Raw genomic sequence first — 23610 nt, 5'->3', positions numbered from 1 at the left:
AGAGGGTCACTCTCTTCCTCCTGCCCCTCATCTGTAGCCATGAGCAAGCCCATGTCTGCCCTGTCAACATATGCTTTCAGCCTGTTAACATGGAGCACCCTGTGGGGGCTCCTGGGAGTTCCTAGGTCCACCAAGTAGGTAACCTCTCCCTTTTTCTCCATGATTGTATGGGGTCCAGACCATCTGTCTTGGAGTGCTGCTGGGGCCACTGGCTCCAACACCCATACCTTCTGTCCAGGCTGGTACTCAGTCAGGACAGCCTTTTGGTCATGCCAGGCTTTCTGTAAGGCCTGGCTAGCCTCAAGGTTTTTGGATGCCTTCTCCATATACTCAGCCATCCTGGAGCGGAGACCAAGTACATAGTCCACTATGTCTTGCTTGGGCTTTTTGAGAGGTAACTCCCATCCTTCCCTCACCAGACATAGGGGTCCTCTTACAGGATGTCCAAACAACAATTCAAAGGGGCTGAAGCCAACTCCTTTTTGTGGGACCTCTCTGTAAGCAAACAGAAGGCAGGGCAGAAGGATATCCCATCTTCGCCTGAGCTTCTCAGGTAATCCTTTGATCATGCCCTTTAGGGTCTTGTTGAATCTCTCAACAAGCCCATTGCATTGTGGATGATAGGGAGTGGTGAACTTATAGTTAACTGCACATTCCTTCCACATAGCTGTCAAGTAACCTGACATGAAGTTTGCACCTCTATCAGATACTACCTCCTTAGGAAACCCCACTCTGGAGAAAACTCCAAGTAAGGCCCTGGCCACAACAGGAGCTGTTGTGGTCCTAAGTGGAATTGCCTCTGGGTACCTGGTGGCATGGTCCACCACCACCAGTATGAATCTGTGCCCAGATGCTGTAGGGGGATCCATTGGACCAACAATGTCAATCCCCACTCTTTCAAAGGGCACCCCCACCACAGGTAATGGTATTAGGGGGGCCTTTGTGGTCCCACCTGCCTTGCCACTTGCTTGGCAGGTTACACAGGAGCGACAAAACTCCTTTGTATCTTCTGACATGTGAGGCCAGTGAAAGTGACAGACAAGTCTGTCCGATGTTTTGTTCTGGCCTAGGTGTCCTGCTAAGGGAATATCGTGTGCCAATGTAAGAAGGAAGCCCCTAAATTGCAGAGGTATGACCAACCTCCTGGTTTTACCAGGCTTGGGGTCTCTACCCTCTGAATAAAGGAGCCCATCATCCCAATAAACCTTATGGGTACCTTGAGCCTTCCCAGCAGCCTCAGCAGCAGCCTGCTGTCTGAGGGGTTCAAGAGAAGGACAGGATAACTGAGCCTGCCCCAAGTCTGCCCTAGAAGGTCCCCCTGTCCCCAGAAACTCAACCTGATCAGGTTCAAGCTCTATAGGGACAGTTCCTTCAGGGGTGTCAGAATCATCTTCCTGTGAAGGCTGATCCTCACTTGTAGGCATTTGGGAAGGCACAGCCTTTGCCCTCCTGTTCCTTGTCTTGGGAGGTACTTGGTCCATTGTTCCAGGATCCAAGACCTGAGGTTCAGAGAGGCACTTTTTGGCCTGTGACCTGGTCACAGCAAGGACATGTGATGATATCCCTAACATCTCTGCATGAGTCCTGTACTCAACTTCTGACCATAGAGAGCTCTCCAGGTCATTGCCCAACAAACATTCTACTGGGAGATCAGCACTAACCACAACTCTTTTTAGGCCAGTTACCCCTCCCCAGGAAAAGTTAACAATTGCCACACTATGTGTAGTAGTGACATTGCTGGCATTGGTCACCAGGTAATTATCACCTGGTATGTACTGTCCAGGGTCCACAAAGCTAGGCGTCACCATAGTGACACTGACACATGTGTCCCTGTATGCTTGAGCCACTTTTTCATTAATTAAAGGTGTCTGTCTGTACTTGCCCAAATTATTGGGACTGCCAGTAGGGGAAAAATCAATCTCCCCATCACAAATCAGAACAGCCTGTGTGGGGATTCTGACTAGGTCAGAATCTCCATCAGTTCCCAAGGTGATACCCACTACCCCCTTAGTCTGTGATCCAACACTGCCAACTGTACTAGTGGGTGCAGGTGCCTTAGGGGCTGCAGTGTTGGTGGCTCCACCCTTTTTACAATCACTTGTCCAGTGAGTGGTGTTTTTGCAAAAGCTACACCAGGGTTTTCTTTGACCTTCTTTCTTCTTCTTCTTGGAAGTTTGGGACCCACCCTCAGTATTAGTTTGGGGCCATGTTGAAGACTTCTGGTCTTTAGCTTTCTGCTCCCCACCCTTCTGGTCTGTTTTTTGTTGGTCACCACCCTGGTTCTGGTTCTGGTTCTTTTGCTTAACTCTGGTTCTAACCCATTTGGCTGCCCTCTTTCCCAATTCTTGGGGAGAGGTTAGATCTGAGTCAACCAAATGTTGATGCAACTGCTGGTTCTGACAGTTATTTAAAATCTGTTCTCTCATAAGCAAATTGTACAATCCTTCATAGTCTGTAACCTTACTTCCCAGCAACCAGCCCTCCAGAGCCTTAGTGGCACATTCAACAAATTCAGACCAGTCCTGAGTCTGTGTCTTCTGGGTGTCTCTGAACATTAACCTGTACTGTTCAGTGGTTAAGCCTAACCCATAAATCAGAGCACTCTTCAGGACCAGGTAGTTTCTAGAATCCCCATCACTAACTGTGAGGAGTCTGTCTCGGCCTCTACCTTCAAAAGAGAGCCACAAGATTGCTGCCCACTGCTCCTGAGGGACCTGCTGTACTTTGCAAGCTCTCTCAAGTGCAGTCATCCATTTGTGGATATCATCCCCAACTTTGTAGGGGGGCACAATCTTACTCAGGTTCCTATTGTCATAGGACCTGTCTGTATCCTTAGGGATAGTGCTGCCACCAGTGGAATCTAATCCACTCTCTCTAGGCTGCCTTGCTCTAGCAAGTTTCTCTTTGGCCAGGGCAACTTCTAATTCTTGTCTCTGGATCCTAAGTTCAGCCTCTCTCATTTTGGCCTCATGTTCCCTTCTCTGAGGGCTAGTGAACTCCCTTCTGGAGTTACCATGAGAACCTCTAGAAACATGGGAAGTATTGGATTCACCTGAGTGATTCCTCCTCCTCCTATGCTCCTGGTTAAGTCCATTTGGGGGTCTGAATGGGTTGGACCCACCTTCAGTCCCAAATAAGCTTAGGTTAGCCTGGTTAAGCCTGCTGACTAACACCTGGCTATCTCTATCATCACCAGACTCACTTTCTTCAACCTCCTCCCCCTCTTCTTCCTCAGGCTGAGTATTCCCAGTGGTCTGGTCTTCCTCATCTATCTGGACGACAGGGGTAGGGGCATCAGGGTTATCATCTTCAGAAGGAGAAACTTCCTCACCAGTCCCTGAGGGGCCTGGTTTGGAGTTCTTTAGAACTTCAGACTGGTCTAATAGCTCTCTGAGGTGTCCTGCTGTAGGAGTAGGACCTGTTTTGATTCCTCTCATGGAACACAGTTGCCTCAGTTCCTTAAATGGAAAGATAGCAAATTTGGATGGTGCCCTTGGAGGGTCACTCTCAACAGAGGTGGTTCCAGTGGATCCCTCTGCTCCAGACATTGCTCTAGTGTGGTGGATGTGTTGCAATCTACCTACACTTGTGTTTTCCTACAAAACCTATCTAGTAGTTGTAGTCAGGGTGTGCTACTCCCTATCCTCTACAACAACTAAGTTCAGTAGAACTTAAGTATATCTAGTCTTGTTTTAGTGTACCTATCAGGTACCTGTATGATCTTTCAAATGATATTTTCAAAGATTGTAATGGTAAAACAACAGCAAGCTCAAATCCCACCGCTGCCACCAATGTGAGAAGTTGGCCTGGTATATGATGCTCACTAGTTCTAGTGATCACCTTGTACCATGCCAAGCAACCCTTATGGTGCAGGTTGGAAAGTCAACCTTATAGACAAGCTATCCTAGGGGTAGCATGGACTAAGCAGTCTTAGGCTAAACTCTGTAAAGGCATGTGAAGCAAGCTGTTTTACCATACACAATCCCTTGAATACCAAATGAAAGGACACCACACAGATATATATTGAAAATATATATAGATTTATTTCTACAAATAACCCTGATACTCTTTATGAGCACAGAAGCAAATGCGTTAAAACAAAACACAGTTTAAATACACAAAAGTTGCACAATTTTGGATGAGCCCTAGGGGCCACCTAAACCATATACTAAAATAGTGGTATAAGAACCACTATGGGGAAAGTGAAGAGGCCTAGGGCCTGGGGAATCGCTGGAGCTGTTCGGGACTAGCAGTGAAGAAGTCGGGAAAGGCCCGCGGGACTCGGGTGCAGTGCGGAAAGTGCACGCTTTACCAATGCAATGTCAATGGTGCGTAAAAGTTACAAAGTTAGTTAAAAAGGAACCTTCCGAGTGACCTAGAAGGATGAAACTTTAGACACAGACCCTAGAGGTGTGTACCAGTGTGGGAACACCGGCGGAGCTGAGTTACCTCACCCACAGGAAGCGGGTGCATAGGGTCGAAGTAGTGTCGGGTTTCGTCACGCAGGTCGATGGTGCTTGGAGCTGAAGATGCTGCAGGCGGCTCGATGTGAAGAGTTCCGGTGGATCCAAGGGTGGATCTGAAGAGGTGAAGACCTGAAAGCAGAGGGGACAATGTTCAAAGTCACTAGCCAGTGACTACCGTGGAACCAGAGTGGAACCAGGCGATGTTGGGTGCAAACAGGCGTCGAGGTGTAGCTTCTCTCTGCAGCCACGTGGACACGAGGGGTCGAAGACGTCCAGGAGTCGGTCACGAGCTGTCCCACGCAGGCTTCTCGCTGTTGGCGGTGTCGGCAACTTGATTGGAGCAAACAGGCCTTGGATAATGCAAGCCACGCAGGAATCAAAAAAGGCTTGTAACTCGGACCAGCAAGGTCAGAGCAGGTACTCCTTTTTACAGGAGTGAGGGCAAGTCTGGAGCAACCAGACCTGCAGTGTAAATTGAAGGTTTCGTCGCCAAGATGGCCGCTAGCCGTGTGGCAAATGGCCGGGATGGCGCGTCAAGTGGCACGATGCAAAAGGGCCCCACGCAGATCGCGGAGATGCTGGGGGGCTGATCTTTGGTGCAAGGGCTGCTCGAGGTTGGGGCTTCTCAAACCCCAAAGCACAGCGTCGAGGGTACCTCTGATGCTGCGCAGTCAGCTTCTCAGGGGTCTTTCAAGAGGTCCGGTCCCACGTCTCTCGGTGCCTCCACGGGTCCCTTCTTTGCAGGGACTGTGGATCGGGTGGTGAGAAGTCTGGGAGTCTGAGTCTTGTCAGGCTCTGGGCTCGGGCTCCGGCGGTAGGTGGCGGCAAAGCAGACGTCGAGTTGCTGGTTGGTGCCTGTGTTCACAGGGTGGTCACTCCTTGGCCACAAGGGAGATTCTCTTCCATCTTCTGTGCAGCAGAATGTTGAAGTCCAGTCTTCTTCTGTATTTCAAGTTGATTCAGGATGATCTGAAGTCTCAGGACACAGCTCCCACTCTTATTCGAATCTGGGGGGCCGGATCACCTACTAGGTCCCTTCTCTGGGTGGAACCAGGAAGGGGGGTGGTTACACCCCCTTTCCTTTGTCCAGTTTCATGCCAGGACTGGGGCTGGAAAGCCCCAGCACCGGTTTGAACTGGCCTATGCACAGGGACACCTTGTGTGTCCCAGGCATGTCTGATTCTATTCAGCCCTGTCCTACCCAATACACAAAATCCTGTCTGGAGTGGTGCTAGCACCTCCCCAGGCAGGAAACCCTTTGTCCAAGCTGCCCTCGCTGGAAGGACTCCCAGCAGCAGGAGGTCAGACTTGTGTCTGTGGTGGCAGCATCCATTTTGTGATGCTAAGGCTCTGTTTAACTTTAACCGGGTTTCAGGCTAGGTACATGTCGTGTCCCTCTAGAAGGGAGGAATGCTACCCCCGTCGCCAGAACTGGCGAGGGGGTAGTATTCCAATTCGTATGACACCTTACTCGACATGTTTTGATAAAGCCAAACCCAAATGCGTTAAAACAAAACACAGTTTAAATACACAAAAGTTGCACAATTTTGGATGAGCCCTAGGGGCCACCTAAACCATATACTAAAATAGTGGTATAAGAACCACTATGGGGAAAGTGAAGAGGCCTAGGGCCTGGGGAATCGCTGGAGCTGTTCGGGACTAGCAGTGAAGAAGTCGGGAAAGGCCCGCGGGACTCGGGTGCAGTGCGGAAAGTGCACGCTTTACCAATGCAATGTCAATGGTGCGTAAAAGTTACAAAGTTAGTTAAAAAGGAACCTTCCGAGTGACCTAGAAGGATGAAACTTTAGACACAGACCCTAGAGGTGTGTACCAGTGTGGGAACACTGGCGGAGCTGAGTTACCTCACCCACAGGAAGCGGGTGCATAGGGTCGAAGTAGTGTCGGGTTTCGTCACGCAGGTCGATGGTGCTTGGAGCTGAAGATGCTGCAGGCGGCTCGATGTGAAGAGTTCCGGTGGATCCAAGGGTGGATCTGAAGAGGTGAAGACCTGAAAGCAGAGGGGACAATGTTCAAAGTCACTAGCCAGTGACTACCATGGAACCAGAGTGGAACTAGGCGATGTCGGGTGCAAACAGGCGTCGAGGTGTAGCTTCTCTCTGCAGCCACGTGGACACGAGGGGTCGAAGACGTCCAGGAGTCGGTCACGAGCTGTCCCACGCAGGCTTCTCGCTGTTGGCGGTGTCGGCAACTTGATTGGAGCAAACAGGCCTTGGATAATGCAAGCCATGCAGGAATCAAAAAAGGCTTGTAACTCGGACCAGCAAGGTGAGAGCAGGTACTCCTTTTTACAGGAGTGAGGGCAAGTCTGGAGCAACCAGACCCGCAGTGTAAATTGAAGGTTTCGTCGCCAAGATGGCCGCTAGCCGCGTGGCAAATGGCCGGGATGGCGCATCGAGTGGCACGATGCAAAAGGGCCCCACGCAGATCGTGGAGATGCTGGGGGGCTGATCTTTGGTGCAAGGGCTGCTCGAGGTTAGGGCTTCTCAAACCCCAAAGCACAGCGTCGAGGGTGCCTCTGATGCTGCGCAGTCAGCTTCTCGGGGGTCTTTCAAGAGGTCCGGTCCCACGTCTCTCGGTGCCTCCACGGGTCCCTTCTTTGCAGGGACTGTGGATCGGGCGGTGAGAAGTCTGGGAGTCTGAAATTTGTCAGGCTCTGGGCTTGGGCTCCGGCGGTAGGCGGCGGCAAAGCAGACATCGAGTTGCTGGTTGGTGCCTGTGTTCACAGGGTGGTCACTCCTTGGCCACAAGGGAGATTCTCTTCCGTCTTCTGTGCAGCAGAATGTTGAAGTCCAGTCTTCTTCTGTATTTCAAGTTGATTCAGGATGATCTGAAGTCTCAGGACACAGCTCCCACTCTTATTCGAATCTGGGGGTCCGGATCACCTACTAGGTCCCTTCTCTGGGTGGAACCAGGAAGGGGGGTGGTTACACCCCCTTTCCTTTGTCCAGTTTCATGCCAGGACTGGGGCTGGAAAGCCCCAGCACCGGTTTGAACAGGCCTATGCACAGGGAAACCTTGTGTGTCCCAGGCATGTCTGTTTCTTTTCAGCCCTGTCCTACCCAATACACAAAATCCTGTCTGGAGTGGTGCTAGCACCTCCTCAGGCAGGAAACCCTTTGTCCAAGCTGCCCTCGCTGGAAGGACTCCCAGCAGCAGGAGGACAGACTTGTGTCTGTGGTGGCAGCATCCATTTTGTGATGCTAAGGCTCTGTTTAACTTTAACCGGGGTTCAGGCTAGGTACATGTCGTGTCCCTCTAGAAGGGTGGAATGCTACCCCCGTCGCCAGAACTGGCGAGGGGGTAGTATTCCAATTCGTATGACACCTTACTCGACATGCTTTGATAAAGCCAAACCCAAGATAGCATTTAACCGCGAGGTTCATAATGCACTTAAGAGTATATGGTATGGCAATATCATGAAACAGCTAAAGGACATGGTTCCGAAAGCTGCAGACAGGCTCAGCTCATGCCAGGGCACCATCTCACATATTTCCAAGCGCTCTGCCTCCAGGATTGATGAGGCCTTCCATAGGAGTGGCTGATAGGAACATATGTGTCCATTTTAGGTTAGGTATAGGCATACTACACTTAAGTAAGGGGTGGTTACACCGACTTACCCCAGCTGAGTGATCAGCCAGTTGTGTCAAATATGGAGGCCAGGCCAGGGGTGGCACAATACATGCTGCAGCCCCTGGTAGGCCTTGGAAGCACCTATGCCCTGGGTACCTGGGTACACTGTTACAGGGGCCAATAAGGTGAACCAGTTCCAATTTCGTTATGCACCTAAAGTACATGGGTTACAATTTAGAGAGAGAACAGCAGGCTGTGGGTCTGATTAGCAGGCCCACAGCCATATTAAGTCATAAACCAGTGAAGCAAAAAGCAAAAATTTGGGGTGACCATAGGATAGCAGACCCTACTCTCCTACACAACCCCCCCCAAACGCAGGGACATTAGACTAACCTTGACCAGTTGTGTCTTCATGTTCTAAGTGGAAGTACCTGGAGAGACCATCTGCATTACCATGGTCAGTCCCTGGGCGGTGCTCCACTGTAAAGTCCATCCCCTGTAGGGAAATGGACCACCTGAGTAGTTTGGGGTTTTCACCCTTCATCTGATTAAGCCATAAGAGGGGCTTATGGTCGGTCTGAATCTTGAAGTGAGTGCCAAACAAGTATGGTCTCAACTTCTTCAGGGCCCACACCACAGCAAAGGCCTCCCTCTCAATGGCTGACCAACGTTTCTCTCTGGGGGTCAGCCTTCTGCTAATGAAAGCAATGGGCTGGTCTTGACCATCTACATTAAGTTGTGAAAGCACAGCTCCCACTCCCAACTCAGAAGCATCTGTTTGGACAATAAACTCTCTTGAGTAGTCAGGACTCTTCAGGATAGGTGCAGAGCACATGGCCTTCTTCAGGTCATCAAATGCCTTTTGACAGTATTCTGTCCACTGAACCTTTTTGGGCATCTTCTTGGATGTCAGATCATTAAGAGGAGTCACAATAGACCCATAGTTCTTAACAAACTTCCTGTAGTACCCAGTCAGGCCCAAGAAAGCTCTGACCTGAGTCTGGGTAGTTGGAGGAGTCCAGTCCTTTATGGTCTGAATCTTACTCTCCAGTGGTTGAACTTGGCCTCCACCCACAAGGTGGCCCAAGTACACACCCTTACTCTGCCCTATCTGGCACTTGGTTGCCTTGATAGTGAGGCCTGCCTTTTGCAGAGCCTCTAGCACTTCCTTCAGGTGGACCAGGTGATCTTCCCAGGTGGAGCTAAAGACAGCAATATCATCCAGATATGCTGCACAAAAGTCACCCAATCCAGTAAGGACTTGATTCGCTAACCTTTGGAAGGTGGCAGGTGCATTTTTCAAACCAAAGGGCATCACCACAAACTGGTAATGCCCACTGGGGGTAGAAAATGCTGTCTTGGCCTTAGACTCCTCAGCTAACCTGATTTGCCAATAGCCAGCTGTCAAGTCAAATGTGCTCAGAAACTTGGCAGAAGCCAATTTGTCTATGAGCTCATCTGCCCTTGGAATTGGGTGTGCATCTGTCCTGGTGACAGCATTGAGTCCTCTGTAGTCCACACAGAACCTCATCTCTCTCTTTCCATCTTTGGTGTGAGGTTTGGGACCAGAACCACTGGGCTAGCCCAGGGGCTCTCTGAAGGCTCAATGACACCTAACTCCAGCATCTTTTGCACCTCAGCCTTGATACAGTCTCTGACATGGTCAGGCTGCCTGTAAATTTTGTTCTTTACAGGAAGACTATCACCAGTGTCCACCACATGGGTACACCAGTTAGTCTGACTGGGTGTCAGGGAGAACATATGTCGATATGACTGCAAAACCTGTCTACAGTCATGTTGCTGATGTTCAGTGAGGCTGCCATCTAAGGCCACACCATCAACTGAGCCATCCTCAGGGTTCTGAGTCAGCAGGTCTGGGAGAGGGTCACTCTCTTCCTCCTGCCCCTCATCTGTAGCCATGAGCAAGCCCATGTCTGCCCTGTCAACATATGCTTTCAGCCTGTTAACATGGAGCACCCTGTGGGGGCTCCTGGGAGTTCCTAGGTCCACCAAGTAGGTAACCTCTCCCTTTTTCTCCATGATTGTATGGGGTCCAGACCATCTGTCTTGGAGTGCTGCTGGGGCCACTGGCTCCAACACCCATACCTTCTGTCCAGGCTGGTACTCAGTCAGGTCAGCCTTTTGGTCATGCCAGGCTTTCTGTAAGGCCTGGCTAGCCTCAAGGTTTTTGGATGCCTTCTCCATATACTCAGCCATCCTGGAGCGGAGACCAAGTACATAGTCCACTATGTCTTGCTTGGGCTTTTTGAGAGGTAACTCCCATCCTTCCCTCACCAGACATAGGGGTCCTCTTACAGGATGTCCAAACAACAATTCAAAGGGGCTGAAGCCAACTCCTTTTTGTGGGACCTCTCTGTAAGCAAACAGAAGGCAGGGCAGAAGGATATCCCATCTTCGCCTGAGCTTCTCAGGTAATCCTTTGATCATGCCCTTTAGGGTCTTGTTGAATCTCTCAACAAGCCCATTGCATTGTGGATGATAGGGAGTGGTGAACTTATAGTTAACTGCACATTCCTTCCACATAGCTGTCAAGTAACCTGACATGAAGTTTGCACCTCTATCAGATACTACCTCCTTAGGAAACCCCACTCTGGAGAAAACTCCAAGTAAGGCCCTGGCCACAACAGGAGCTGTTGTGGTCCTAAGTGGAATTGCCTCTGGGTACCTGGTGGCATGGTCCACCACCACCAGTATGAATCTGTGCCCAGATGCTGTAGGGGGATCCATTGGACCAACAATGTCAATCCCCACTCTTTCAAAGGGCACCCCCACCACAGGTAATGGTATTAGGGGGGCCTTTGTGGTACCACCTGCCTTGCCACTTGCTTGGCAGGTTACACAGGAGCGACAAAACTCCTTTGTATCTTCTGACATGTGAGGCCAGTGAAAGTGACAGACAAGTCTGTCCCATGTTTTGTTCTGGCCTAGGTGTCCTGCTAAGGGAATATCGTGTGCCAATGTAAGAAGGAAGCCCCTAAATTGCAGAGGTATGACCAACCTCCTGGTTGTACCAGGCTTGGGGTCTCTACCCTCTGAATAAAGGAGCCCATCATCCCAATAAACCTTATGGGTACCTTGAGCCTTCCCAGCAGCCTCAGCAGCAGCCTGCTGTCTGAGGGGTTCAAGAGAAGGACAGGATAACTGAGCCTGCCCCAAGTCTGCCCTAGAAGGTCCCCCTGTCCCCAGAAACTCAACCTGATCAGGTTCAAGCTCTATAGGGACAGTTCCTTCAGGGGTGTCAGAATCATCTTCCTGTGAAGGCTGATCCTCACTTGTAGGCATTTGGGAAGGCACAGCCTTTGCCCTCCTGTTCCTTGTCTTGGGAGGTACTTGGTCCATTGTTCCAGGATCCAAGACCTGAGGTTCAGAGAGGCACTTTTTGGCCTGTGACCTGGTCACAGCAAGGACATGTGATGATATCCCTAACATCTCTGCATGAGTCCTGTACTCAACTTCTGACCAAAGAGAGCTCTCCAGGTCATTGCCCAACAAACATTCTACTGGGAGATCAGCACTAACCACAACTCTTTTTAGGCCAGTTACCCCTCCCCAGGAAAAGTTAACAATTGCCACACTATGTGTAGTAGTGACATTGCTGGCATTGGTCACCAGGTAATTATCACCTGGTATGTACTGTCCAGGGTCCACAAAGCTAGGCGTCACCATAGTGACACTGGCACATGTGTCCCTGTATGCTTGAGCCACTTTTTCATTAATTAAAGGTGTCTGTCTGTACTTGCCCAAATTATTGGGACTGACAATAGGGGAAAAATCAATCTCCCCATCACAAATCAGAACAGCCTGTGTGGGGATTCTGACTAGGTCAGAATCTCCATCAGTTCCCAAGGTGATACCCACTACCCCCTTAGTCTGTGGTCCAACACTGCCAACTGTACTAGTGGGTGCAGGTGCCTTAGGGGCTGCAGTGTTGGTGGCTCCACCCTTTTTACAATCACTTGTCCAGTGAGTGGTGTTTTTGCAAAAGCTACACCAGGGTTTTCTTTGACCTTCTTTCTTCTTCTTCTTGGAAGTTTGGGACCCACCCTCAGTATTAGTTTGGGGCCCTGTTGAAGACTTCTGGTCTTTAGCTTTCTGCTCCCCACCCTTCTGGTCTGTTTTTTGTTGGTCACCACCCTGGTTCTGGTTCTGGTTCTTTTGCTTAACTCTGGTTCTAACCCATTTGTCTGCCCTCTTTCCCAATTCTTGGGGAGAGGTTAGATCTGAGTCAACCAAATGTTGATGCAACTGCTGGTTCTGACAGTTATTTAAAATCTGTTCTCTCATAAGCAAATTGTACAATCCTTCATAGTCTGTAACCTTACTTCCCAGCAACCAGCCCTCCAGAGCCTTAGTGGCACATTCAACAAATTCAGACCAGTCCTGAGTCTGTGTCTTCTGGGTGTCTCTGAACATTAACCTGTACTGTTCAGTGGTTAAGCCTAACCCATCAATCAGAGCACTCTTCAGGACCAGGTAGTTTCTAGAATCCCCATCACTAACTGTGAGGATCTGTCTCGGCCTCTACCTTCAAAGGAGAGCCACAAGATTGCTGCCCACTGTTCCTGAGGGACCTGCTGTACTTTGCAAGCTCTCTCAAGTGCAATCATCCATTTGTGGATATCATCCCCAACTTTGTAGGGGGGCACAATCTTACTCAGGTTCCTATTGTCATAGGACCTGTCTGTATCCTTAGGGATAGTGCTGCCACCAGTGGAATCTAATCCACTCTCTCTAGGCTGCCTTGCTCTAGCAAGTTTCTCTTTGGCCAGGGCAACTTCTAATTCTTGTCTCTGGATCCTAAGTTCAGCCTCTTTCATTTTGGCCTCATGTTCCCTTCTCTGAGGGCTAGTGAACTCCCTTCTGGAGTTACCATGAGAACCTCTAGAAACATGGGAAGTATTGGATTCACCTGAGTGATTCCTCCTCCTTCTATGCTCCTGGTTAAGTCCATTTGGGGGTCTGAATGGATTGGACCCACCTTCAGTCCCAAATAAGCTTAGGTTAGCCTGGTTAAGCCTGCTGACTAACACCTGGCTATCTCTATCATCATCAGACTCACTTTCTTCAACCTCCTCCCCCTCTTCTTCCTCAGGCTGAGTATTCCCAGTGGTCTGGTCTTCCTCATCTATCTGGACGACAGGGGTAGGGGCATCAGGGTTATCATCTTCAGAAGGAGAAACTTCCTCACCAGTCCCTGAGGGGCCTGGTTTGGAGTTCTTTAGAGCTTCAGACTGGTCTAATAGCTCTCTGAGGTGTCCTGCTGTAGGAGTAGGACCTGTTTTGATTACTCTCATGGAACACAGTTGCCTCAGTTCCTTAAATGGAAAGATAGCAAATTTGGATGGTGCCCTTGGAGGGTCACTCTCAACAGAGGTGGTTCCAGTGGATCCCTCTGCTCCAGACATTGCTCTAGTGTGGTGGATGTGTTGCAATCTACCTACACTTGTGTTTTCCTACAAAACCTATCTAGTAGTTGTAGTCAGGGTGTGCTACTCCCTATCCTCTACAACAACTAAGTCAGTAGAACTTAAGTATATCTAGTCTTGTTTTAGTGTACCTATCAGGTACCTGTATGATCTTTCAAATGATATTTTCAAAGATTGTAATGGTAAAACAACAGCAAGCTCAAATCCCACCGCTGCCACCAATGTGAGAAGTTGGCCTGGTATATGATGCTCACTAGTTCTAGTGATCACCTTGTACCATGCCAAGCAACCCTTATGGTGCAGGTTGTAAAGTCAACCTTATAGACAAGCTATCCTAGGGGTAGCATGGACTAACCAGTCTTAGGCTAAACTCTGTAAAGGCATGTGAAGCAAGCTGTTTTACCATACACAATCCCTTGAATACCAAATGAAAGGACACCACACAGATATATATTAAAAATATATATAGATTTATTTCTACAAATAACCCTGATACTCTTTATGAGCACAGAAGCAAATGCGTTAAAACAAAACACAGTTTAAATACACAAAAGTTGCACAATTTTGGATGAGCCCTAGGGGCCACCTAAACCATATACTAAAATAGTGGTATAAGAACCACTATGGGGAAAGTGAAGAGGCCTAGGGCCTGGGGAATCGCTGGAGCTGTTCGGGACTAGCAGTGAAGAAGTTGGGAAAGGCCCGCGGGACTCGGGTGCAGTGCGGAAAGTGCACGCTTTACCAATGCAATGTCAATGGTGCGTAAAAGTTACAAAGTTAGTTAAAAAGGAACCTTCCGAGTGACCTAGAAGGATGAAACTTTAGACACAGACCCTAGAGGTGTGTACCAGTGTGGGAACACCGGCGGAGCTGAGTTACCTCACCCACAGGAAGCGGGTGCATAGGGTCAAAGTAGTGTTGGGTTTCGTCACGCAGGTCGATGGTGCTTGGAGCTGAAGATGCTGCAGGCGGCTCGATGTGAAGAGTTCCGGTGGATCCAAGGGTGGATCTGAAGAGGTGAAGACCTGAAAGCAGAGGGGACAATGTTCAAAGTCACTAGCCAGTGACTACCGTGGAACCAGAGTGGAACCAGGCTATGTCGGGTGCAAACAGGCGTCGAGGTGTAGCTTCTCTCTGCAGCCACGTAGACACGAGGGGTTGAAGATGTCCAGGAGTCGGTCACAAGCTGTCCCACGCAGGCTTCTCGCTGTTGGCGGTGTCGGCAACTTGATTGGAGCAAACAGGCCTTGGCTAATGCAAGCCACGCAGGAATCAAAAAAGGCTTGTTACTCGAACCAGCAAGGTCAGAGTAGGTACTCCTTTTTACAGGAGTGAGGGCAAGTCTGGAGCAACCAGACCCGCAGTGTAAATTGAAGGTTTCATCGCCAAGATGGCCGCTAGCCGCGTGGCAAATGGCCGGGATGACACGTCAAGTGGCACGATGCAAAAGGGCCCCACGCAGATCGTGGAGATGCTGGGGGGCTGATCTTTGGTGCAAGGGCTGCTCGAGGTTGGGGCTTCTCAAACCCCAAAGCACAGCGCCAAGGGTACCTCTGATGCTGCGCAGTCAGCTTCTCAGGGGTCTTTCAAGAGGTCTGGTCCCACGTCTCTCGGTGCCTCCACGGGTCCCTTCTTTGCAGGGACTGTGGATCGGGTGGTGAGAAGTCTGGGAGTCTGGGTCTTGTCAGGCTCTGGGCTCGGGCTCGGGCGGGAGGCGGCGGCAAAGCAGACGTCGAGTTGCTGGTTGGTGCCTGTGTTCACAGGGTGGTCACTCCTTGGCCACAAGGGAGATTCTCTTCCGTCTTCTGTGCAGCAGAATGTCGATGTCCAGTCTTCTTCTGTATTTCAAGTTGATTCAGGATGATCTGAAGTCTCAGGACACAGCTCCCACTCTTATTCGAATCTGGGGGGCCGGATCACCTACTAGGTCCCTCCTCTGGGTGGAACCAGGAAGGGGGGTGGTTACACCCCCTTTCCTTTGTCCAGTTTCGCACCAGGACTGGGGTTGGAAAGCCCCAGCACCGGTTTGAACTGGCCTATGCACAGGGACACCTTGTGTGCCCCAGGCATGTCTGATTCTATTCAGCCCTGTCCTACCCAATACACAAAATCCTGTCTGGAGTGGTGCTAGCACCTCCCCAGGCAGGAAACCCTTTGTCCAAGCTGCCCTCGCTGGAAGGACTCCCAGCAGCAGGAGGTCAGACTTGTGTCTGTGGTGGCAGCATCCATTTTGTGATGCTAAGGCTCTGTTTAACTTTAACTGGGGTTCAGGCTAGGTACATGTCGTGTCCCTCTAGAAGGGTGGAATGCTACCCCCGTCGCCAGAACTGGCGAGGGGGTAGTATTCCAATTCGTATGACACCTTACTCGACATGTTTTGATAAAGCCAAACCCAAGATAGCATTTAACCGCGAGGTTCATAATGCACTTAAGAGTATATGGTATGGCAATATCATGAAACAGCTAAAGGACATGGTTCCGAAAGCTGCAGACAGGCTCAGCTCATGCCAGAGCACCATCTCACATATTTCCAAGCACTCTGCCTCCAGGATTGATGAGGCCTTCCATAGGAGTGGCTGATAGGAACATATGTGTCCATTTTAGGTTAGGTATAGGCATACTACACCTAAGTAAGGGGTGGTTACACCGACTTACCCCAGCTGAGTGATCAGCCAGTTGTGTCAAATATGGAGGCCAGGCCAGGGGTGGCACAATATATGCTGCAGCCCCTGGTAGGCCTTGGAAGCACCTATGCCCTGGGTACCTGGGTACACTGTTACAGGGGCCAATAAGGTGAACCAGTTCCAATTTCGTTATGCACCTAAAGTACATGGGTTACAATTTAGAGAGAGAACAGCAGGCTGTGGGTCTGATTAGCAGGCCCACAGCCACATTAAGTCATAAACCAGTGAAGCAAAAAGCAAAAATTTAGGGTGACCATAGGATAGCAGACCCTACTCTCCTACAAATGTAAACTGGCATCCCTTACAGTCATGTGCATGCAGTCAACTGCAAGAAAAAGCCACATATGTACACATTCGCATAGAAGATTGGGATCTTCAGTCTCATATATCTACATTTACCCAATAACAGTGTTGAGTAGACCTTCAATATGAGGAGGAATCGGGCTGCCAAACAACTCCTGCACTCTGTGTTCATGGGATGATATGTAAACATGCACTTCCTACTTTAATTACAAGCTTTTTGAGCAGAAGCAGCTTGTAAAACGATAAGGAGAGCAAGTATAAAAAAATAAGTACCTGAATCCGAACAGCAGAACAACACTAATAAAGCTGTCACTCTGTACTTGGTCCATGCTCCATCAAGACATTTAGAAAGTGAAACCACACCTGCTGATCAATGAAAAGCAGCAACATAACAGTTACATCAAGCCAACCAATAGTAATTAATGGGCGGGCTTAAAGCCATTTTTTTTTTTTAAAGAAACAAAATATCGTCATAAGCACAGCGCATGCATGCTGTTGCAGGTTTTGACCTAAAAAGGGATCAAGTGACTGGCCTGTTTTCCAGTGAAAGCTTCCCCTCATGGGCAAGGGCTGGGACAAGGAGGCTGGATGAAGTGGTAATAGGGTTGAGTTGGGTGAGGGCATAGGTATGGGAGAGAAATTAAAATACTGGGCCTCGTTTTTTATGAGTACAACATGAGGGACAGTAAAACCATCCATTGTCGGAAATCAGTGTTATAATTGGTACTCTTATGAAGAACTGGCATGGCAGGTGAACATGGCGGGTGCCTTTTGGAGGGGTGATAATAATTTTGAGCGATAATAATTTTCACACGGCTTCCCACCCTAAAATTCCACCACCCACTAAGGGCAAGTACATTTATCTCCAAAAATAACTTAATGCTGGGAAACAATTGAGCAGAGTAAAGGCACAAATATTCACATGAAGATGGTATAACGGCAATGGTTTCTTTTACCTCTTTTTACATATTCCACATATATTCCCATTATCTGGCGCGTCATATACATTGATGATACATAATTAGGGTAAACAAAACAAATGTCCATTTTCGGAAAATAATTTGGCGTAACTAGCAATTTTACCCTGATAGTTATGCGGAGAAGGTTCACACTTACAAGCTCGTATTCCCCTCCTCTTCCAGGACTACAGAGCGACTGCATTAGGTTGCGTTTGATCTCTGCGAGACCAACGAAGTATTGTGAATTCCTTTCTTTATAGTAGGCATATCACGTGCTATTCGTCCCTAACTTTTTGCCCCCCCCCCCTTCTTCCCACCACAAAAGCACCATACAAGTGGTTGGTCTTCACTGCGTAGTCTTTATTAATTCTCAGATAATGCCATCTTTATTTGCTGATGAATTGTCGTCATTAGACCAATTTTTATTCAAACCAACACACATTGATAAGCATAGGGTTGCACAGTATTCATTTCAGTCACAGTTTACAGTTACAATTGTATTTACAAATCTCGATCTCCAGAGCCACACTTGATGCGGGTTGTACCAGCAGGCCACAACGCCACACTTGTTGCGGGTTGTACGAGCAGGCCACAACCCATCTCCATTGCTTCCAATTTGAGGTAACTACCAGGCGTCTACCTCTAGATGCGGCCACCAGGGAACTGCTTTGCGCCTTTCTTGCGCATCAGTTCTCACAAAGTTGTTTCTAACCAAGCACCGGCATCTCGGGTAGGGCCAAAGAGTCCAGGACCACCAGCAGGACGGCCCACTCTCCCGCCAGCCCGGAGCCCCATTGACTGCCTCCCTGTTCCAAGATCAGACAGTCCCCGCAAAAAAGGAGTCCCCGCCATTTCCTTGCCCGGGACCCCGCCAATTCTACCTTTAAAATTAGGGTTGGGTGGGTGAGCAACTCGTTTACAACTGTACCCGCTGGGCACCCGAGGCGAGAGGACAGATAGGGCTTCTCCCTCGTGTCCGGTGTTTTTATCTCCTTCTGAAGGAGGGGTCGCCTGCGTCCCTTAATGACGCGCTAGGTGCCTCCCTGAATCCTCACATTTCCTTGCGACCCCTCCCACTCCCCTTGACCAGCTGTAATCTGATCCAGCTTGACTCTAGCACGAAAATGTCACTAAAGGCACCCCTCCCCTAGACGTGGGGGGTGCCTCCCATTACAGCGAAGGGTTTGCCATACTAACAGAATGCGCAGCCTAATAAAAAGTCTAATTTTAAAGCAAACACGGAAGAAAGCTGAATATCGAGATATTTGCAGCATCTTTGAACGATTTTACCCAAATCCTTAAATTATTTCATTGTATTTTCATTTTTATATAGCGTTTATTACACTGACGAGTGGTTGAAGCTCTTCAAGCGGGAAATAATCTTACACTTCGAAATAGACAACCTACAGCTAACAAATCAAAGGAGCGCAACAGCATGGGATGGGTCACGTATCTTCACATCTGTGTAGTTTTTGCGGGCCAAAACAGCGAGCAGATGTGCAGCACTGCCAGGGAAGCTATGAAATGCGTGAACCCGTTTTGCATGCAGTGAGTTTTATAGTAATTACTCCGTGATTCCATTTTCCTTTTGAAATACCATTGGATTCCTTCAGCTCTGAAGCAGATGGCGGCGCCGAGGTGCGTGCTGAAACGATGCTGCGCTAAAAAGTTCCCTTGCATTGCGGAGGGCAGATCCCGGCCCAGCAGGGCAGCCCCATCACCCTGCATCATGCAGACGGGGTTCTTTAATGACAGCAATTCGCTTTGCATAGTAATGAGAGGGAGCCGGGATTGTGCCACAGTTCACATCATTTCACCGCGATAAATGATCGTTTCAACAGGTATATGGCTTCAGAGTAGCAGGTGTTGCAAAGATTTTAACAGGTTTTCCGGATAAGGCTTCGGATTTCGCTGGGGCAACACAGACACACGCATGTTTCCAGCAGATTGCGAGACTTCTGACACTTCTCATTGGGCGGGTGGCTGCAGCACGGCGCAGCGGGATTCATATTCACGTCAATGAATTCATTATTTATAAAAGATCGAGCAAAAACGGCCGACTTAAAGCAATTTAAACTCACTTTTAGCAGAGGTTCTCCAACATTGAGTAAAATCATCTACGAGTGATAGAAGTAGTAATAGAAGTAATTATAAGCAAAGGTTCTAGTTTTCAGCGTTTACTGATTATTACAGATACAGATACATGCAGACTGAAAACACTGTTTTTTTCAGTATTTATTTTTGAATTTGGAAAATGCTGAAAGTAACTTTTCTTTTGAGTTACCTCCATTCTGTCGATCATAAGTGTCACGCCAAAGGATGTGCATACAGACAAGTGTAGACTGGCAGATAAGGAAATTATCGAAAGCCACGATTTCTAAAAAGCAAAGCTTTAAACAGCTGCATATGTGCAGTGTTTATATACTACAATGCTATTGTTTTAGAATGAGCGTATTGCATATGAGTGATGTGTTATAGCACTAACACCCATCTAGTGTGCCCTTATCAGTTAAATAAAAGTGAAAATACACCAGTTGCAGCTTCTTTTTTATACAAAACAGCAAAACACAAAATAAATGTGAGTAAATACAGATAACATTAGCAAATAAATAGGATAAATACAGACCGAAAAGCTTGAATACATAAATCAGACCTTAAAAAAAAGAGTCCCGAATATGAGTAAAATGATCCAGTCCTCTGTGATGGTGTGCACAAGCGCTGAGAAGCTGCACGAGGCTGAGTGTAGCTCAAAGTCCTGGAGGCACTATGGAGTCTCCATCATGTGGATGCTACAGGCTTCTGGGCAATTTGGTGGTGGGTGGTTGTGGGCGACAAGGAGTTTGAGTGTAGAAAGGCCACCCCAGGAGGAGGTTGGCTTCTGGCTGCTTACCGCTGGTGGCTGGGAGTTGAACAGGGCTCCTAGGGCTGGGCTTGCAGATGTACATCCACACAAACCTGTTACACTGCCTAGTCACAGTCTGAGAATAAAAACATGCACTCGGGTCCCCCTTTTGAAAATTGCAATGTGCTGTCAATTTAACATCTCCAGTGAGTGATCCAAAGAAGATCAATGGGACCCTATGTGCCGCTGCCAACGGTGCATCGGTAGGCCACTCAGGGCCTCATTAGACCCTGTCAGGTACCCTGCAATCTATCCGGTTAGCAGAAGCCTTGGCCACTACTGACCTTGAGGGGGTGCTTCTGACATATTTAGAGATCGCCATCAGGCAGGCAGGAATCTCAGGGCCCAGTGCACTCAAAGAAAGGTCAAAATAAGTGGTCACAAGATGTGCACTGACTTTTTGCAACCGGTCTCCGATTTTGAAATGCAACCTATGTGCTAAGAAGTCAAATTGTAAAATCTCCAGTCAAAGGGGGCTGCATCACAACATGCATAACAAATGAATAATAATTAGGCAGGTCGCTATGTTGCCCTCTTATTGGGTTCACAGGGTAGCCTGTAAGGATTAGCAGACCACATTCCGCGTGTTTGCACCGCAAATGGGAGCCTTCGTTTTTAAAGTAGCCTATGTGTCCTATTTGGGAATATATTGGAAGAAGCAGTTAGTGGTGGCCTGCTCCATCTGAACTCGCCCAACATGATTTACAAAGAGAAAGAAAGACAAGAGGGCACCTTCCCTTTTCAAATGAGTTAACCCCTTCTTGGAGTTGGCAGCTGATCAATATTTAGCGGTCACAACCATTGATACATGCAATTGCAACTTGCAACTAGAAGGAGAAACGCCTTTCACGCTGTCTCCTAATTGCAATTCAGAATGGATAGAAAAACCCATTTCGTGAGACAGAAATACAGCGATTTTTCAAATCGCAGGGATGGCAGTCAAAAAAAAGGGTTGTACCTTTGGCCCCAAGTTCCTTCAGGTGGAGCTGCCGTTGTTGCAGAACTGAACTTGCAGAGCGGCTGCTATGTATGATATGCACATTCTACAACAAATAGGAGATTTGTTGTTGCAGAACAAAAGAACAATCGCTTAGGAACCCCAAGACGATTCGCTCTGTGTATGGGGACATTGTATTCTTCCTCTATCCAGCTCGGCCATGGCGGTCCTAGGTAAGAAAAGTAAGTGATGGTTGCCTTGCACTAAACAGAGCAAGAAGACCATCACTTAGACATCAATTAGACATCTTCTTATTGCTCAACTCGGATAGACCAGACATGCTATTCGTCTCTGAAACCTGGCTCACTGCGGACTCCCTACCGGATATCCTCACAGCTCTACCGGCAGACTATTACATATTGTTAGTAAACAGAGAACCAGGAAAACCTGGGGTGGCGCCGCTGCCATTATCCATAAAGATCACACGTTCACCACCTTACCTTCCTTGGACCTACCAGACACTGAAAACCTTGTAATTAAATCCGATACAGACATGGGAACTATGGTGCTGGTATTGATCTATCGCCCACCTAAAACTATGCCTACATTCCCAGTATTTTTGGCTGAGCAAATGGCTAGCCTAGTCGTTAATTATGATAAGGTTATGTTGATTGGGGACTTGAATTATTGGTACAATGATCCGGAAACGGGACCCCAGGCCACAGAACTTTTTGAGCTTCTCTCCCATATGAACTTCTCTCAATCAGTCCTGACCCCCACCCATGAAAAGGGACATATCTTGGACCAGATTTGGTCACACAATGTCCCATTATCCACCCCGAAGACAATGCCGTGCATATGGTCTGATCACCACCTACTGCAATTCTCCATCATCTTTTCCGGCCATTTAAAGGCCCCCGCTCCCTCGGGGGGGCTAGTAAGGAAATGGAGTTCATTAAACTACCAAGACTTTCTGTCCACCTTGGCTAATTCTATCCCAGCATCTTCCCCTGACATTAACATTATGGATAAAGATCTCACGGAATGGCTTCTCGCTGCCTGCAACAAGCACGTCCCACTAACTAAGTTCTCACGTGCTCGCCGCATGGACGCACATAGATGGTTTAATGCAGACCTAAAAAAACAAAAACTAGAATTGCGCCAATTGGAGATAAAATGGAGAAACGGGTACTCTGATGAAGATAGATTATCATATACATCTGCCCGTAGGAAGTATAAGAACTCCATCCAATCTGCTAAGGCAGCTTTTTTCTCCGAAAAAATCTCCAATGCCCCTAATAAATCTAGAGAAATCTTTAGGGTCGTAAATGACCTATGTAATGATGTCAGAACCTCCCCCTCTCACCCCCCACTCAAATGATGTGCAATCAGCTTAATGACTTTTTTAAGGGTAAGATTGCCATTACAAAAGAAAGTATTCAGATCAGCTCTACAATGGCGGACAGAGTGGATATCTGCAGAAACCCCTACGAACTTGAGGCTATCCCTCCGTTAGACCAATCCAGGTTAGCGGAGCTAATGATTTGCGTAAAGTCCGGGTCTCCCAACGACACCTGTCCCCCACAGGTACTACAGAAAGTTTATTCTACACTCCCCCGAGGAATACTCCCCCTCCTGAATGAGTCCCTATTGCAGGGCATAGTCCCCAACTCGTTTAAAGACGCTACTCTGGTCCCATTAATTAAAAAACCAGGTGCCGACTCATCTAATCTATCGAACTACCGGCCCATATCCCTCCTCCCTTTTGGTGCAAAGATTCTTGAAGCCCATGTGACCAGTTGTATCTCTAATTTTATAGAGACATCCGACTACCTGGAGCCCAACCAAGCCGGCTTTCGCCAGGCGCATTCTACCGAGGCAGTGATCCTCGCTGTCCTGGACACAATGAGGTCTAATGCCGATAAGGGCATACACCAGGCCTTGGTGCTCCTGGACCTGTCGGCAGCGTTCGACACGGTGGATCATACCATCTTATTACGCCGAGTCGAACAAGCCGGCCTACGAGGTGCAGCCCTCGACTGGGATCAAGTCTTTTCTGAATGACCGATTCCAGGCAGTTAAGCTTGAGAACTTCACGGCGCCTAAACTTCCTACCACCTTCGGCATTCCGCAGGGCTCATCATTGTCCCCCCTCCTGTTTAATCTATACCTCAAACCCCTATTGCACTCTTTAAAAAACAGGAAGGTTACAATATACAATTATGCGGAGGATTTGCAGCTTATATTCCCACTCAACTCAACAGACTCCGTCGAGGAATTTCAGGCCACTATGCTGCACATTCAAGGGTGGATGGAGATGA

This window comes from Lissotriton helveticus, chromosome 3_1, assembly GCF_964261635.1.
Source record: "Lissotriton helveticus chromosome 3_1, aLisHel1.1, whole genome shotgun sequence".
In the NCBI taxonomy this organism is placed as follows: Eukaryota; Metazoa; Chordata; class Amphibia; order Caudata; family Salamandridae; genus Lissotriton; species Lissotriton helveticus.
Note: the sequence above shows the minus strand (reverse complement) of the source record.